General features: G+C 41.9%; 1 protein-coding gene and 2 long non-coding RNA genes across 5 annotated transcripts in view; 1 reads left to right on the top strand and 2 right to left on the bottom strand.

The window, feature by feature from the left end:
* Positions 1 to 2,400: 2,400 nt before the first annotated feature.
* Positions 2,401 to 11,197, bottom strand: LOC141278288 (uncharacterized). Its single transcript, XR_012330726.1, has 3 exons — positions 11,062 to 11,197; positions 2,870 to 3,651; positions 2,401 to 2,635 (listed from the first exon to the last, which is right to left on the bottom strand). It is a non-coding gene; the product is annotated as an uncharacterized lncRNA (long non-coding RNA).
* Positions 11,198 to 13,457: 2,260 nt separating this feature from the next.
* The window catches only part of ZNF366 (zinc finger protein 366), a 66,554-nt gene continuing 63,515 nt past the window's right edge, over positions 13,458 to 16,496 (top strand). Inside the window, exons 1-2 of one of the 3 annotated variants that reach the window (XM_073802202.1) lie at positions 13,458 to 13,748; positions 15,356 to 15,470. The gene's annotated coding sequence lies outside the window, so the exon portion shown is untranslated. Of the gene's footprint in view, positions 13,749 to 15,355; positions 15,572 to 16,496 lie in introns of all 3 variants that reach the window. The other 2 variants (XM_073802203.1, XM_033852930.2) reach the window with 2 other exon arrangements.
* LOC141278287 (uncharacterized) overlaps positions 14,570 to 16,496 on the bottom strand; it is a 45,910-nt gene continuing 43,983 nt past the window's right edge. The window contains exon 3 of the long non-coding RNA XR_012330725.1: positions 14,570 to 15,061. This is a non-coding gene — a long non-coding RNA (uncharacterized lncRNA). The remainder of the gene's footprint in view (positions 15,062 to 16,496) is intronic.

The following is a 16,496-nucleotide window of genomic DNA, read 5'->3' as shown; positions in this document are numbered from 1 at the left end:
CAGAATTCCATGGCTAGCTGATAACTAAACCAGCACCTGAATCCAAGCTTCCCACACTCTGACCAGTGCGCTCTCTAATATTCTTCACAGCCCTCTCATGTGTACTTGTTAAGCAATAGCAATGCCAGCCCATTTTCATTTAATGTAATTACTGATATATTTGAGTTTTAATCTATCATCTTATTTCATGATTTCACTATGTCCAACCTCTTCTATGATTCTTTGTCTTTTGTTTTCTGACTCCTTTTGGATTGACCAAGATTTATTATTATTTTTTCTTATTTACTATTTTGGAAGATTTACACTAGTTACCTCTTCTTTCAGTGTTAAAAGCTTAGAAACTACTTTTTTAATATTTATTATTTTATTTTTAACCTTGCATTGTTAACTTATCTAAGTCTAGTATAAATATTGATCTTTATCACTGGCCTATACAATTCAGAAACATAAGCGCACTTTATCCCCATTTACCCGCATCCTAACTCATTTGCTATTGTTGTCAAAATTTTAAATTCTATATAATTTTAAAACTCCATAGATACTTTAATTGTTTTTTTGTTCTTCATATTTTTCTGTATCCCAAACTTTCCATCTGGATCATTTTTTAGAATTCTAACATACATCTTTTAGAATTTCCCAAACTCTCTCTTTTAAAAAAGTCTTCATTCATCTTTATTATTGAGTGCTCCCTCTCTCTCTCTCTCTCTCTCTCTCTCTCTCTCTCTATATATATATATATATATATATATGAAATAGAATGCTAAGCAGGCTATTGTTTTCTTTCTGCCTGTTGATGAGTCCATTTTACTATCTTGTGACTTCCATTATTGATTTTCAGAAGTCAGCTGTCAATTTAACTTTACATCTTTGAAGGCATTATGTCCTTTTCCCTATGGCTACTTTTAACGTATGGTATATATACAGTTCCGTTTCTTTGGCTTGCTATGGTTTTACTCTGATGTGTCTGGAAGTGCTGAGTGGATACAAGGTGTAGAAACAATTAGGCTTCTTGAATCTATGGATTGATGTCTTTCATCAGTTCTGAATATTCTCAGTTATTATATCTTAAAAAATTATTACCTTTGGCTCTCTCTCTTCCTCAAGCATAAAACCTTCTTTAAACAAAAGTCTCCCTCTTGCTCTCTTCTTCAAACATAGCAAGGTGGTTTTATAGTTTGTGGCTAATGATATCAACAGATATTAACTCCAGTGCTTATGAGCCTATTTTAATTTTCTGTTTTTTCTGCTGGTTCTTGCTCAATGTATTTTGTTTCCCTGTATGACTATTGATTTTTGATAGTGGTTGGACCTTGTACTTCAAAAATCATTTGTAAGAATAATTTGAGGCTTAGTATTATAGCATCTTCTTCCAAACAGGATTTTCATTTGCCTCTGCCAGACACCTGAGGTCCTACCAGTCTGGATCCGTCTCAAACCAAGTTCAAGGCTGAGGTTCCTTGGACCACCCAGATAACATGAAGCCAGAAGGAAATTATGTGCAAGGATTGGTTTACTCATGATTCACCTTACCTGAAGCTGCAACTCTTTGGGACCCCAGTTTAAAGTGGAGGTAGTTTATTAGAATTTCTACCTCTGGTAGGTTGCATGTCTTGCCTTTTGCTCCCTGGCCCCAGAAATTTGTCGAAAGTATAGCTCAGTTTTGCAGCTGTTTCTTTAGGACTGGCAAATGCTCTTAGGGAGAAATTAGATTTGAATATCAGTCCTGTTCTCTGAGTTCTTAACTTCCAGATTTTGGCTTTTAAGCTCCTCACTACTTGGTTAACATTTTGATGCTTTTAAGTAAATATTTTTTATATTTTATACAGTTTTTTAGGTTTCCTTAGTGGGAGGGTTGGTCTAAATTTCCTAGTCATCAATTATAGGGAGTAAAAGTTACAATTTATATATTCATCAGAGGAAAGAAAATTTTTCATAGTCTTCTATCTCTACTTCATGCTTACCAGTTTGTTAGTTCCTATAAAGCACTTTACACATGCCAAGGATGTAATATATTCTGTAGAACCAAAATTACAATGTAGGACTCATCAAATCCTTTAAAAGAACCCAATCTGGTATGAAATAAAATAGTTCATAAAACAATTTGACTACTTCTGGCCTTTGAAATTCTGTATGATAAACTTGTGCCCCACCAACTCATAAGAATATAATGGAAGATCCAGTGATCCATATATAACATATGCACAAAATATATACTTATTGAGGGCACTTGATCTTCCCACTGAATGAAAATCTTTCCCCCTTACCTTGCCTCTTTCAGATATTTCCTCTATCCTTACCTTCTCAATGAAGCCTTCCCTAAACATCTCATTTGAAATTGAGAACTCCCCCCATTCCCACACTTCTTTTTTTTAAATATAAATTTATTTATTTATTTTTGGCGATGTTGGGTCTTTGTTGCTGCGCGTGGGCTTTCTTTAGTTGTCGCAAAGGGGGCTACTCTTTCGTTGCAGTGGGTGGGCTTCTCATTGTGGTGGTTTCTCTTGTTGCAGAGCACAGGCTCCAGGTGTGTGGGCTTCAGTAGTTGTGGCACGCAGGCTCAATAGTTGTGGTGCACGGGCTTAGTTGCTCTGCGGCATGTGGGATCTTTCCAGACCAGGGCTCGAACCTGCGTCCCCTGCAATGGCAGGCAGATTCTTAACCACTGTGCCACCAGGGAAGTCCCTATTCCTACACTTCTTAATCTCTTCCTGTCCTGTTCTTCTCTCCATCACCCTCCACCATATTACATACTATATATTATATATCCTGGCTCTATTTATCACTGCCTCTACAATCTTGATAAATCTGCTTAACCTCTCAATTCTTTGATTTTTATAGATGTAAAATTGAACTAAGAAAATTATCTCACCATTCTTCGTATGGATGTTTCACGGATGAGTATGGTGATAGATCAGAAAATGATTCTTAAAAAACTATTTAAAAAAATGAAAATTCTAGAACTGAAAATTGCAATATCCAAAAAAAAAATTTACTGGTTGTGCTTAACAGTAAATTAGAGAGAAAAGAAAAAAAATCAGTGCACTTTAAAAATAGTTCAATAGAAACGATCCAATATGAAGAACAGACAGAAGAGAGATTAAAAAAAAAATGAGCAGATCCACAGGGACCTGTGGACAGTATCAAAAGGTCTAATATATGTGCAATTGGAGTTTCTGAGGGAGAACAGAAAAAAAATGGTACAGCAAAGAATATTAAAAAAAAAAAGAATAGATAAAAAATGTACAAATTTGGAGAACGAGATGAATTTATGGACTTAGGAAGGAGAGCAGACTTCTCACAGGATAGATTTAAAAACACACACACACATGCCCAGGCCTATCGGAGTCAAACTGCTAAAAACCAAAGTTTAGGAGAAAAATCTTGAAGAACCCAAAGGATTTTGTTACAGACTCATTCCACACCAAGTAAAATACTGCAGCTAACGTTTAGTGGACTTGGAGTACTGAGAGGAATATTTCAGGGGAGGAGAAATTGCTGCTTTTCTCTACAGCACATCCTTTATGTGAGAAGTTCATTGACGATGAGTGCCAGGTAGGATGGAGGTTGGTGGCTGGAAAAGAGATTAGCAGCCCTTCATTTCGATTTTGGTTGGGTAAGGTCTTCTGGAGGGAGCAGGATGCTGCAGGCTCTCTGGAAGACATAAAGATTTTGACCCAAATGACTCTAAAATCAGGGAAAGAGAAGTGAGATCCTCATGGTAAACTTGTGAATGGTCTGAACAGAAAGTCTAGAGCTTCTTGGAGCCAGGGGAATTTTTGAAGTGGAGTTAGAGAAAAGAAATTTGGGGCAAATGGGAAAGACCCAGAAGATTTTGATTATTTGACAGCATTTGTTCCCTTAGCGTGATTTTCTTCCTTTCTCTCACAATTTAGTCTAACCCTTCTTGGGGCGGGTAGGTCTCATGAGCAAGCGCTTTGAAAATACGAAGGCAGATTCCTTCCCTTCCCTTCCACAAATAAATCATGCAGTTCTGGAAGTAGCTGTAGAGAAATCAGTTTTCTGGGGCAGAATTTTGGCCCTGTTTTGGCAAATGTGGTCCCTTTAGTTCATGAAGGATGATTTTAATGACCGAAAACAAATAAGACCCCCAAATGTAAACCCAAGGTTTGCTGCTTGTTATAATTGTATTTTCCATACTAGACTGGAAATAAAGTCATGGTGTTTTTGTTTGTAATGTAAGCCTCTTTTTCTCTTTTTGTTCCCCTTTTCCGGTCCTATCGGCCATCCCTCACTGTCTCTCTGCTTTAGGATCAGTATCCCTGAGGGAAGGGAGGAATAGGTGAAGTTCAAGAAATAGCTGAAGGCGGGTTGCCTGATGTGGAGGCAAGGACCCAGTGTCGGTCCCGGGGCTGTGCATGGCGGGGAAGGTGCATCTCCGCAGCGTCGTGGCAAGTCTTCCAGACCTGTCTGCAGCTCTTCCTGTAACCAAGAGGCCTTTTCCTGTGTTTGAACTCACCACCAATGGCTGTCCTACCAAAGGTAAACAGCTGCTCTTTTTCCAAAAGAAAGCTTTTAACTTTTCTTCTGGAGGAGACAGAAGAGGGTTGTTTGAGGACTGGGCGGAGGAGGAGCATCGGGCGGGGAGGTGGGGGTGGTGGTGAGACCAGAGGAAGCCCAAGTGACCCCAAGCCCTGCCCTGCCTTTCTTTGTTTCTTCCTTTCTTCCTCCCCTTCTTTCTTTCTTTCTTTCTTTCTTTCTTTCTCTCTCTCTCTCTCTTTCTTTCTCTCTCTCTCTCTCGCTCGCTCACTCGCTCTTTCTTTCTTTCTCTCGCTCGCTCACTCGCTCTTTCTTTCTCTCTCTCTCTTTCTTTCTCTCCTCTCTCTCTCTCTTTTCCTTTCTCTCTCTCTCTCTCTTTCTTTCTCTTTCTTTCCTTCTTTCCTTCTTTCTTTTTTCTCTTCACCTCCCTCATTATTTTTGGCTAGCTCCTTTGTGCAGGCCGCCTTCTGTTCACCGACAGCTGCTTTGAGCATCCGTCAGAGCAGCTCATCTGCCAGGCTGTGCGCCTCTGGTCACATCGCTCTGAGGCCTCCTGTTTGTCAGCTTCAAAGTGCCTCACAAGTGGTGACTTGCCTCCTTCCGGGTGGATGTCAAAAGAAGGGGAAGCCTGGACATACTCATGACACCGCTGGAATTAAGGCTGGAAGCTTCTATCTCATTTTGCAGAAGAAGCAATCAGGACCAAAGAAGAGCGGTTGAAAACCACTGCCGGGCCTTGTGGCCAGTAAGTGGAAGAACGGGGGGCCCAGGTCTGCTCGCGTTTAGTTCCAAGGGGTTCTTGCCAGGCCTCCCATTTAGAACTGTGTTTCTCAGGCAGTCAGCCTGCCTCAAAAGCACCTCAGTGATGGTGACATCTGAGAGGGGATGGGGGAAGGGAGGAGAATACTTACTGGATGGAACTCCACCCTCCTCCTTCAATGGAGTCTCTTCTCTTTGGTCTCATCCACTCATTCACTCATTCATTCATTTAACAAATGTCTGTTGAGCAGCTTCCATGTGCCAGTGACTTCCAGACACTGGAGATACAGCAAGGAACCACCGAAGCCTGGGTTCCCACGAAACTTATATTCTGTTTTCTGTATTAGTTTCTAAGTAAGATTACTTTTTGGTCAAAGGGTTCTGTCCATTTTTTTTTTCTTTTAAAGCAAATAAAATCTTTCCAATATCTAGCTTTCGAAGCATTAACTGGTACCTATCAAACACTCACAACATTAAGTAGAGATTTTGCCACTACATAAAACAAATCAGCTGCTGATCTTCCAGACTGTGACAGTTTAAAATCTATCAAAAAAAGACACCTAAAAAGAAAACTTGCCCAAGACAGTATCACTCACTGACAAATGTGAGAGTGAAATAAAGAAACAAATTGATGGTATAGATGTTGAGCTGAACTCTTATAGTCCATTATATTGGTACCAGGGGTCACTAGTACATTCTCTTCTCAAGAATTCCATGTAGAATAGGATAAGCATGTGATCCTTTAAAGTTGACCCCCTTTGTTTGGTGGTGAGTGGAGGTGGATGTAACAGTTAACAGCCTTGTTGAGTTTCAGAGTCAAACTGTGATTGCCACCAGCAAATATTCCTACCTGGGAGTTTTGGTTTGAAAAGGTTAAGGCCAAAAGTCGTAAACTAAGCAGGCTTCCTGATGCTAATGTATTAATTATCTTTTGGGGTATAACAAATTACTCCAAAGCCTAGTGGCTTAAAAAAACAAACGTTTATTATCTCACAGTTTCTACGGGTCAGGAGTTGAGGGACAGCTTAGCTAGGTGGTTTGGCTTAGGATCTCTGGTGAGGTTGCCGTCAGAATGTGGCAGGGCCTTCAGTCATCTGAAGACTCGATTGGACTGGATGATCCATTGCTGAGATCACAGCAGGAGGCCTCCGTCCCTGTCTATGTGGCCCTTTCCACAGGTTGCTTAAGGGTCTTCATGGCATGGCAGCTGACCTCCCCCAGAGCAAGTAATCTGAGAGTGAGGGAAAAGAAAGCCTTAGTGCCTTTTGTGCCCTGGTCTCCTAAGTCACTCCACATCACTTCTGCCTTATTCTAGTGTCGGGAACAAATCACGAAGTCTAAGTGGTTAGAATTAGACTCTGTCTTTCAAAGAGAAGAGTAAAGAATCTGTGGGCATAGTTTAAAACCGTCAAATTTAGACTGCCTTCAGATTTAAATTTTACTTTTTCATGTAGAGTCTTAAACAAATCACATTTCATTTGTGAATACTTCACTGTATATTTAAAAAGCAAACCACCACACCATTATCACACCCCAAATGATGAATAATAATTCCTTAATTTCTTTTAAAAATAGTCTCTTTTCAATTCTAAAATTTTAAAATCAAGAAATTCCACGTTAGAAGTTCAGATGTTCAGCTTATTTTTTAAAAAATAAGATGGTCTGGGTCACACTAGGCCTATGTTCTCACATGGTCACAAACAACTCTAGGTGGGATATGAACTCTTCGATTTGCCTTGATCCCCACCATACCCTATTGCATTACACATGGGGCACTGGTTAAATGAACCTGCTTGGTTCATTTAACATTTGAGTTTACCCCTGGTCTAGGTCCAAGGAGGCTGAAACGTGTGGCAATGGGGTTGAAGAAGGGGGTAGCTTGACCCCTGGTGTGAGTTGGATCCGAGAAGATTAGGAAAGAAGACAGGTTGCAGCAACCTTGGGTCTCATCTATGTAGGGTTGTAAAGATGACAAGGATAACCATAGAGATCTGGTCAATATGGCCTCGGAAGTTTGGGTGGACGTTCCTGTGACTGCACTTGGCACTGAGGGTGTAGAGGCACGAGCAGAGCCAGCCACCTCTGAGGGGACCATGAATCAGCCAACATGGATCAAGCCTCAGTGCTATTTTCTTAGGGCTGTGAAAGTCCTGGGTCTGGTACAACCTAAGGAAGAGTGTGAGAGTCATGAAAAATAATGATATAGAACTGTTAGCCAACTTTACCAAGGAGGGGGAACTTTAATCACACTTCATGTAATGTATAAAAATAAAGTTATTTCTTGTCTCTTGTGTGTCACTGAAACATAGGGTCTTAGGGTGCTTGGAGAGAGCCTGTAAGTAGAAGAAAAGGCCTTTATGACCACTCTGGAGGAAGACTGTGGAAAAATGAGCCCTACTGAATAATGGAAGTGAGTACTGGAGGAGGATGCTTGCTCACCTCTGGCCTGACAAGAAACCCACAGGTGCTTTTTAATACAACTACTGCCATTCCCCAACTTAAAAATCCTCATTTGCTTCTATCAGATATTTGGAGCTCAGAATACATTTTCCTGTAGAAACCATGTGTTCCTTGGTGATTAAGTCCACAGGCCAGTTCTTAAGATTTAGTCCTGTAACTAAATCATAACCCTATCCATCTACCACATCTAACAGACTTTCCTTAGAGAATTTCAGCCCGGGTCCTAACATGGAATACCTAGAGTACATTTTCCCCAACCCTACTAGTTCAAACCCTGAGTTCCGCTCTATCCCTCAGACTCATCCCTCCTGGGCCATCTTTGAGAACGCTACCAGCTTTTCAGGAGCAGCATGGGTGTGTGCTGGAGAAAAGGGAGCTCTGTTGGGTGAGTATTAAGTAATGCAGGCACAGGATACACGTGAGGACAGTGACAGTAAGGCAAGCCGACCAAGAGGCTAGGGTGGAGCAAAGGCGGGTAGGTACTCAGGTTTGGAATCTCTGGAGATTGGGGGTGGGGGTGGGTACATGGTAGAAGGTGCTGCTGTTCAAAAGTGTGAATCTTTCATGAGCCAGCTGTTTGCGTGCCAGGCACTGCCTATATTCACTCTCCAGTAAACCCTTGCCACACAGTGTATGAGGGTGGCGCTCAGACTTTACCACCCACGACCTCTCTAGGCACCAACACGTCCACCTGCAGCTCCTGACGGCCCTTCTCGACACAACCAGATTTAGGCTAGACTTTACAACTCTTCATCTGTTTCCATTCTTGCCCCTCCACAAGCCATTCTTTGCACAGTGACCAACACAGGCTTTCTGAAATGCAAATCTGATCATGTCCTTCTTCTGTGTAAAATCTTTAATGATTTCCCAACCATCTTAGGATCAAGTTCAGAATCTGAACTCGGACCCCCCCAGCTGCCTGTTGCAGGAGCTGCTGCCTGCCCTCCTTGCCTGGCACATGCCTGCTCATTCTTCAGGTCTCAGTTTATGTTTCATTTTCTTAAGAAGACTTTCCCTGACCTTTTGTACAGATTTGGTACCTGACTATATGCTCTCCTAACTCTTAGGTTTCCTTCTCAGAGCAGTGACTGCAATTGTAATTGTTCAGATACCCAAGCATGATTTATTTAATTGAAAGTGTCTCTCTCTGCCAGGAAGTAAAATTCATAAGTGCCTTGCCCACTCCTAGCATGGAGCCGTCTGGTCCATGAGACATGCTCACTAAATGGTTGCAGAATGCGCCTCTGTGCTGTACACTTTTACCTTTTATATTATACAGCATGTTCTCCAATTCTAGGGACCAGTTTTTACTGTGCGACAGGCAGTGTTTGTTAGCTTTTGGTTGAAATAGAGCTCTGAGCCAGAATTCCCTGGGTTTGGAATCTTACTAATTGTGTAATACTGGGAAGTAGTGTAACGTCTCCATGCTTCAGTTTCCTCATCTATTAAAAGAGGAGGAGATAAAGGGCAAAAATAGCACCTACTTCAGAGGACTGTTGTGACGATTAAATAAGTTGTGACATGTAGTATGTTTAGAACAGTGCCTCACATATGGTAAGTGTATGAAAGATTTTAGCTCCTCTTCTTCTTTACTCCTAAGAATATGAAAAATAGATGTTATGTTATTATCCCCACTTGTCAGATGAGGAAACTAGATGCATAAAACAGGCTTTCTTTAGTAACTTGTTTATAATCCTTCATATCGTTTTTTCATGCTAAAAAAAAAAACTAAAAAGAAAGAAAGAAATGAATGTTCTCACGTTTTGGGAGTTGGGACTTGGAGGATATTAGGGCCTGGCAAGATGAAGAGAATAAATCAAAGAAACAAAGGAAGTTTCAAAGCTGTTTCAGGCCCAGGACTTGGCCCTCTCCTTGCACGTTAGTCTAATGCGTGAGAAGCCTACACGAGGGAGGGGAGACCCAACTGGCACAGAGTCTGGAAGGGAGTTGGCGAGTCCATGGAGAGTGACTCAGAGCAGCAGGGACCAGCATCTCCAGGTCATAGCAGGAAGTGAGAGCCGTGGCTCCCAATCCATTCTGAAACGACTCAGGAACTCTGCCAGGGTCTCCAAAGGCATCAACCATGTCCTCAAACCAAATCCACTTGAATTAAAGAAAAAAAAAACTATGCCATGCATCCCATGTGAGAGGAAGTAGGTGCAAAGAAACCAAACAAAAGGTTGTGAATCACTGGAGTGGACAATCTTCCTGGAGAGAGGGGAGTCCTGCACCAGGCTTTAAAAAGACATCTGGCAGCGACAGGAATATTCCTGGCAGCCTGTTGTTAATGGCCCCGAAATAGAAACAACCCAAATATCATCTTCAGTAGAGTGGATATGTAAATTGTGGTACAGTCACAGAATGAAGTATTCTCCAGCGATGACAGTGATTGAGCCATAAGTACACTCAACAGTAGGGGCGAATCTTACAACACAAAACAGAAAGTACAATTTGGTGCCATTTGTTATGTAAACCAGGTAATATCATCTACGTCAGGTTCGAGAATTTAGGACCATGTGACCCTTGAGGAGAGGTAGAAGGCTGGAGGGCCACAGGGTGTCTCCTCTTAGGTTTCTGTTATTCAGATGTGTTGGTTTTATAAAAATTCACTGATGTATACACTTACATTTTTGTGCACTGCTCTGAACATATGTTATATTTCAATTCATTCTTCACTTCCCCGCCCTCCATGGCCAGGGGTCAAATTAGTCCTGGGTGAACACATAGCCCTAGAGCTCTGGATATTCAGAAGTGGGAGACGTACCAGTCAGGACGCTTCAGAAGTGGGAAGCGTTCTGAGTAGAGCTAATGTTTCTGCAGTGCTGGTTCTGAGTCTTGGGTCACTGCTTTTGCCTCACTGAATTTTAACCTTGGTGTTTCTCCTTGTCCCCTGATCTTGTAGCCCTCTCTTTCTAATCAAATGATCTCTATAATATCGAGTGCAATGTGGAGCTCACCTGTTGGGTCAGAGGCCCGGCCATAGTCCAGTTCTACACGAGCCTTTCCTCAGTTGTCTGCAGTACAAACATCCATTCCCTTCACTTTCCTTCAGAATCTGAATAAATCCTGAGATGGCTGGAGAGGAAGCTTCATCAGCCTGAGTGACCTGATGAGGAATCTCTCCCGTGAAACCTGATGGGAGGGACTTAGGAATTTCAGCTTCTAGACACCCAGTGGGTGATTTTACAGGTAGTAGGGGATCATCTTCGTATGATTGGCAGAGCAGGGAAAGAGGGAGAAGCCGTTCTATGCATCTCACAGGAGGGTTACAACGAGCTCTGTGAATGGAACAGCTGGGCACAGGCAGGGCTGAGAATCCCTTTTGAAAAACCGTGGCTGACTTACCTAAGACCCATGCTGCTTCCCAGTATTTTGAAAACACTAGAAATCACCTTCCAGCTTTTCCAGAGGTGAAGTCACAAGCTCCCCGCTGGATGCAGCTCCACGACATCAAAGCCGTCCAGCTCGGATGGCACATGTCCCCATCCAGGCTGTCCTTGGGCGGGTCCGCTGGCTTGGAGAAAACAACACGCCTCAACGTGACAGTCCCCACATTCTGCAGACTTGAAAGGGAAATCCTCTGGATTCTGACTGGGCTCCTGGGGCTCAGCCCTGGCTCTGCCCCGAGGCTGCAAGAGGAATACGAACAAGGAAAGGGCTGCGTGTTGCTGTCATCGCTTCTCCAGGTGATCAGACACGTTTGCAGCCCGATCTTCTTTGGTCTTCACGTCCCCTCTTTGCCTCCGCTGACTGGTGCCTCAGACACCCAGCCCAGCATTTCCCCCCTTCTCCTCACTCACCCTCACCTCCCTCCCACCTACTTCCACTTTTTATTGTACATTTCAGCAGAGCGCTTCTTAAACCTCACAGTTACTCAAAGGTTTGCCCCCAGTATCGCTGTTGTTCTACAAGAATCGATTCCTATCCCTCCCCGAAGCCATTCTTTTATGGTGTTCTCTTGCTTTCACAGATTTTCATTTTTGTGTTCTTTTCCATTTCTACAAAGGCAGGATATAGAGGAAGGCCAGCAGAGGGCAAAGAGCACCGGAGCTGAATCAGGAGAGAGATGAGCATTTTGGTTTTAGTCACTGTGTGTGTGACTTCGGGCAAACAGTAGAGTCTTCTCTGGGTGTTAGTGTTTTCATCTGTAGATGGGGTTGGATCACCCATGGCAGAAATCCAATACCATGTGTTGCGCCAGTATTGGTGCCACGGGAATGCAAAGAGTAAGACTGTTCTGGCTCTTACAAACTTACCGAATGACATTATATTCTCTATGATACACACACAGACACATACATATGCATACACACACATATTCAGGTAGAGAGATAAATTGATAGATAACTACTGGTGGAAGAAAACTGGATAAATGAATGATCTCATAGTCCATTGAATCCCATAACAGTCTTACAGAGAGACTGAATCAGAATCATTCTTTTCCCGAACTCCCTTGACTTGCACCTCGTGCTCAGGTGTGACTCTCCACCCCATTTTTTCATAATTGGTTGAAATAAGGAAGTACTTAAAGTTGTTTCTTCTTTTGCTGCCACAAAGATCTGCATAACTGCTGGTTCCTGTTCGTGGTGAAAAATGGTCTTAACCAGATGAATGAAGGGCATAAGACACAACAACACAAATCAGAGAATTTTAAACCATGCTTATTCCTAAGCGAAACAAACCCTAAACAGAGCTCATGCCTGCCCACTGAACTCCTAGGGCCCCTAACTTGGTAAAGGATATTCCCTCCATTTTCTAGCTCTTTGTATTCAACCTCCCTATCCGTTTTCAAACACTGTGGCTCATAGCACAGGGAGATCAGCTCAGTGCTTTGTGTCCACCTAGAGGGGTGGGATAGGGAGGGTGGGAGGGAGGGAGACGCAAGAGGGAGGAGATATGGAGATGTATGTATATGTATAGCTGATTCACTTTGTTATAAAGCAGAAACTAACTGTAAAGCAATTATACCCCAATAAAGATGTTAAAAAATAAATAAAATAAAAAAATAAATGTTAAAAAATCTACATATTGCTGAAAACCCCCACAAACTGTGGCTGACTTATCTAAGACCTGTGCAATATTAGAAAACAAATTAGAAATCACCTTCCAGTTTTTCCAGAGGAGACCAAATCCAAGAAACATTAAGAATGTAAAGGATAGGACAATGTAAACAACAGTTCTGAGATAACTATGTCCAACAGCAGTGTGGCAAGTTGTTTTTTTTTCTTTCTTTCTTTTTCATCCACCAGCAGAGATGGAAGCTTGCTGTAGTCTATTGTCTTGGTCCATGGCAGGGACCAGTGCATAAATCTGTTATTTGATCTGGGAAGAACTATAAGGCTCTAGAGTCAGGCTGAAGAACTGCAGCAACACTGGTGTTTCAAAGAGCCTAGGAAGAACCATGCATTCTGGCTGACCTGCACGCTGCCTGGCCTCACAGGCTGCCGCTTTGCCTCAGTTAGCATGACAGACCAAACTTTCCCTTGCTCAGAGTGGACAAGACATGATTTGTTCCCCTTTGGCTGTGTCAGTTCTGCAAACTAGATACCAGAGGCTGCAAGCTCAGGAGAGCCTGACTTTCTGGAACACCATTTGTTTGGACAGGCCAAGCCAGTAAGGCTTTTCATCTCTTTAAAGCTCCCAGGGCAGAGAGCATATTTGAGGAATTCCTTTTTTCAAAGTTTTTTTTTTTTTTTTTTTTTTTTTTGCCCCTTCCAACATTTTGTTTAAGAGAAAATGAGATGTCTATCTTCTGTTTCCTTATTTTTTTTCAGGAAAGCAAAGGGTTGTTGACTTCCTCCCTCTCCCCTCCCTTCCTTCCTTCTTCCCGAAGGTACTCATCTGAGAAAAAGAGAACGAAGTATTGTTCCTGTTCTCTTTCTTAAGTCATTTGAACACTGTCCCTGCGAGTTCTTTAAGTTCCCTGCAATCTGTACACAAGACAAGGAGGGAGAGAGAGAGGGAGAGAGACAGAGAGGCAAGGGATCAGGTAAAGCACGGGGGCTGCTGCAGCCATTGAGACTCAGGAGCTGGTAAGTTACCCATGCAATCCTTTCTACCTCCATTTCACTGTCCCTGGGATGAATATTGCTGTGGGCATCTTCAACAGAAAATGCTTTACTGGGTGTAATCCTTAATCAAAGCGTACAACTGAAGGATGGCCCAGCATTTAAGCTTATATATTTTTTTAAGAGAATACTGATGTTTTGCAGAGCTGAGGCTGGCAGAACTGGGCATAGAATTGCATTGGGCTAAGGAGGACATTGTGTTAAATCTGAATTTTGGCACAGATAAGATGGCCGGGTTAACCAGGAGCCACTGGAGTATGTGATGTGTCTCACTGGGGAATTCACTCTTCCTCAGCGCTGTGTCCTGAGAACCTTATCAGGGTGTCTGCTAAGAACTGAGGTTTGCTGTGGGGATTTTGTTACCCATTGTCTAGATTGAGGTGCCTTCTCTTGTTCCTTTCTTTTCATTCAGCATCCCCCGCAAAGAGAACTGTTAATTTATGATTGTTATTCTGCATCACTGAGGTAGGAGGAAAAAAAGAAGGGAATGTCACTTCAAATTGTACTTCATGGCGGGGGGGGGGCTTATGTGTTCAGGTTCCACATGTGGGCTGAATGTAAATTTATTATCCACTGTCAGTGGAAGATGTCATCTGCCACACAAAAGAAGTCAAAGATTTTGGGGCATGTAGCTTTAGTTTTGGAAAACAACATGCCACTAACAGGAAGATTGAGATTGATCTCTTGTGATCAGGAGTGAAAAACCAAGCTAAATGTTGAAAAATACTTAGCCCGCGCCTGGCTTTCGAAGCACCAAATAGAATACAGCAAACTAGTCAAGATTACACACACAACTAGTTTTTAGAAGTCTAACTTACTTCAATTAAATTCGGCAGAAAGTATAATGTTTTGAAGAACTCATCATGGCAAGCCACAAGGAAGCCAAGATCACATCGTCAGAAACAGGCCAGTAAGGTCACTCTGAAAGACCGTGTATATTTACTAATATTAATCATTCAACTCAGAGAGGTGTTGAATGGGTGAAAGACAAAGGACAGGCAGAGGTTTTTTCATATATTCATTTCTATGAAATTTACTGATTGAAGTCATCTGGGATGTGAAGAGTGTGATAAAAATAGCTGTTCTCTCATTTATAAATTAACTTGGCCAGACTATGCATTAACCACAATCAAGTACTTAATCTTTATTCGAAACCGAGCCATCATCTTAATAAGAATAAGAAAATATGATAGAACTGGACGGTTATGTGGGTTTTGTTCCATTAGTCAGACTTCTTTTTTCTTCTCCTTTTTTTCAAGAGGCTTTCCTTAGGAGCACTATAAAACGAGCAATGGAAAAGAGATGTGATTAGCGTTTGCCTGCTGAGGAGGCAAAATCATGCTAATAACAGTTGAAAGTGTTCTCCAGCTCCCCTACCACTTACCCAGCCACCCCATTGCATAGATCTTCAGGTCAAAAGGGAGCCGGGACTGATCAGCTTGGGCACTTCTTTTATTTTGCATCTTTTATCAGCAAATGTGACCCCAGTAGAAAACTTAGGGCTGCGAGTTTTCTTGCTTCTTTCAGTTTCATTTTTCCTTGATAATGTATTTGATTTTACGTCCAATTAGAACAACATCAGAGAACACTCTCTCATTCGGGTTATTGAATAAAAGCATCAGATGCAACACAGTATGAATAAAAGGACAGCAGAGTCACACTGACCAAAGACAAGTAAGGCAAAAGGTGGGTATGCCAATGGCGCAGAAAACAGCCTCGAGCGTGTGTCTCCACTATGGCCCAAGATTAAGGAGCTCAGGATAGATTCTTTTCTTTAAAAGAAAAAAGTATGTATTCAGTATTTCCATTTGAGTCGTTAAGTCATTGCCATGAGAATATTTGTTGGATACTGGGGGGAAAAATCAGCTCCCTAAAGAAGAAAGCCGTTGACTCGTTTAGGCTACTTGCTACCAATCTGTCTTCACTCAACTCCAAGGAGTGAGTTGGCATTTGTGGAAACTTCCAGTGTGTGATTCTTCTTTGGGGTCATCAGAGGCTCTTCTGTGATAACATTAGGGGAACTCCAGCTTGGAATGAGCCATAATTTGACACACAGAGGTTGTGTTAATTAATTTGTGCCAAACTGTACATATAACTAAATTATAAATTTGTCACATAAATGTTAAATTATGTTAGGATGTGTCCTATAGGTCTGTGTGCTGGGACGTGAATCAAATGAGAGCAAGCAGAACATCAAAAGCACAGGCCTTGTTGTTATACAAATCTGGGTTTGAATTCCAGCTTTTTGTTGCTTACTGTGTGACACTTACTTCGGCCAGGTAATTAACCTCTCTAAGCCTCAGTTTCCCCTAATGTAAAATTGCATCTACGTTATAATAGAGTTGTTGTGAGGATTAAATAAGATTATTTATGTAACACGATTAACACAAAGCATGGCAAGTAATAGGAGTCAACCAATGTCAGTTGTAATTTTTTTATGTTAATACTTAGGGGTACTGTCTCTTTGGAATGTAGAGAGTAGACTATATCCCCATAATTTGTGACATTATCCTTGATCAATACTGTACCAAGGGTCTGTCAGAACAAAAATCATGCCTCATAGCTTTGGAGTTGGGCACACATTGAGTGAAGCTCAATTCTTTTAAAACAAAGGAAAGCAGAGCTTAATATTTTGATGTTCATCTTCACTAATGGCAGAAACGCCAGATTTAGCCTCATTAAAATGCCAGCTGTGTTCAATAGAGGGGCGAG

Source organism: Tursiops truncatus, chromosome 3, assembly GCF_011762595.2.
Source record: "Tursiops truncatus isolate mTurTru1 chromosome 3, mTurTru1.mat.Y, whole genome shotgun sequence".
In the NCBI taxonomy this organism is placed as follows: domain Eukaryota; kingdom Metazoa; phylum Chordata; class Mammalia; order Artiodactyla; family Delphinidae; genus Tursiops; species Tursiops truncatus.
This window is presented reverse-complemented; position numbering and strand designations above follow the sequence as displayed.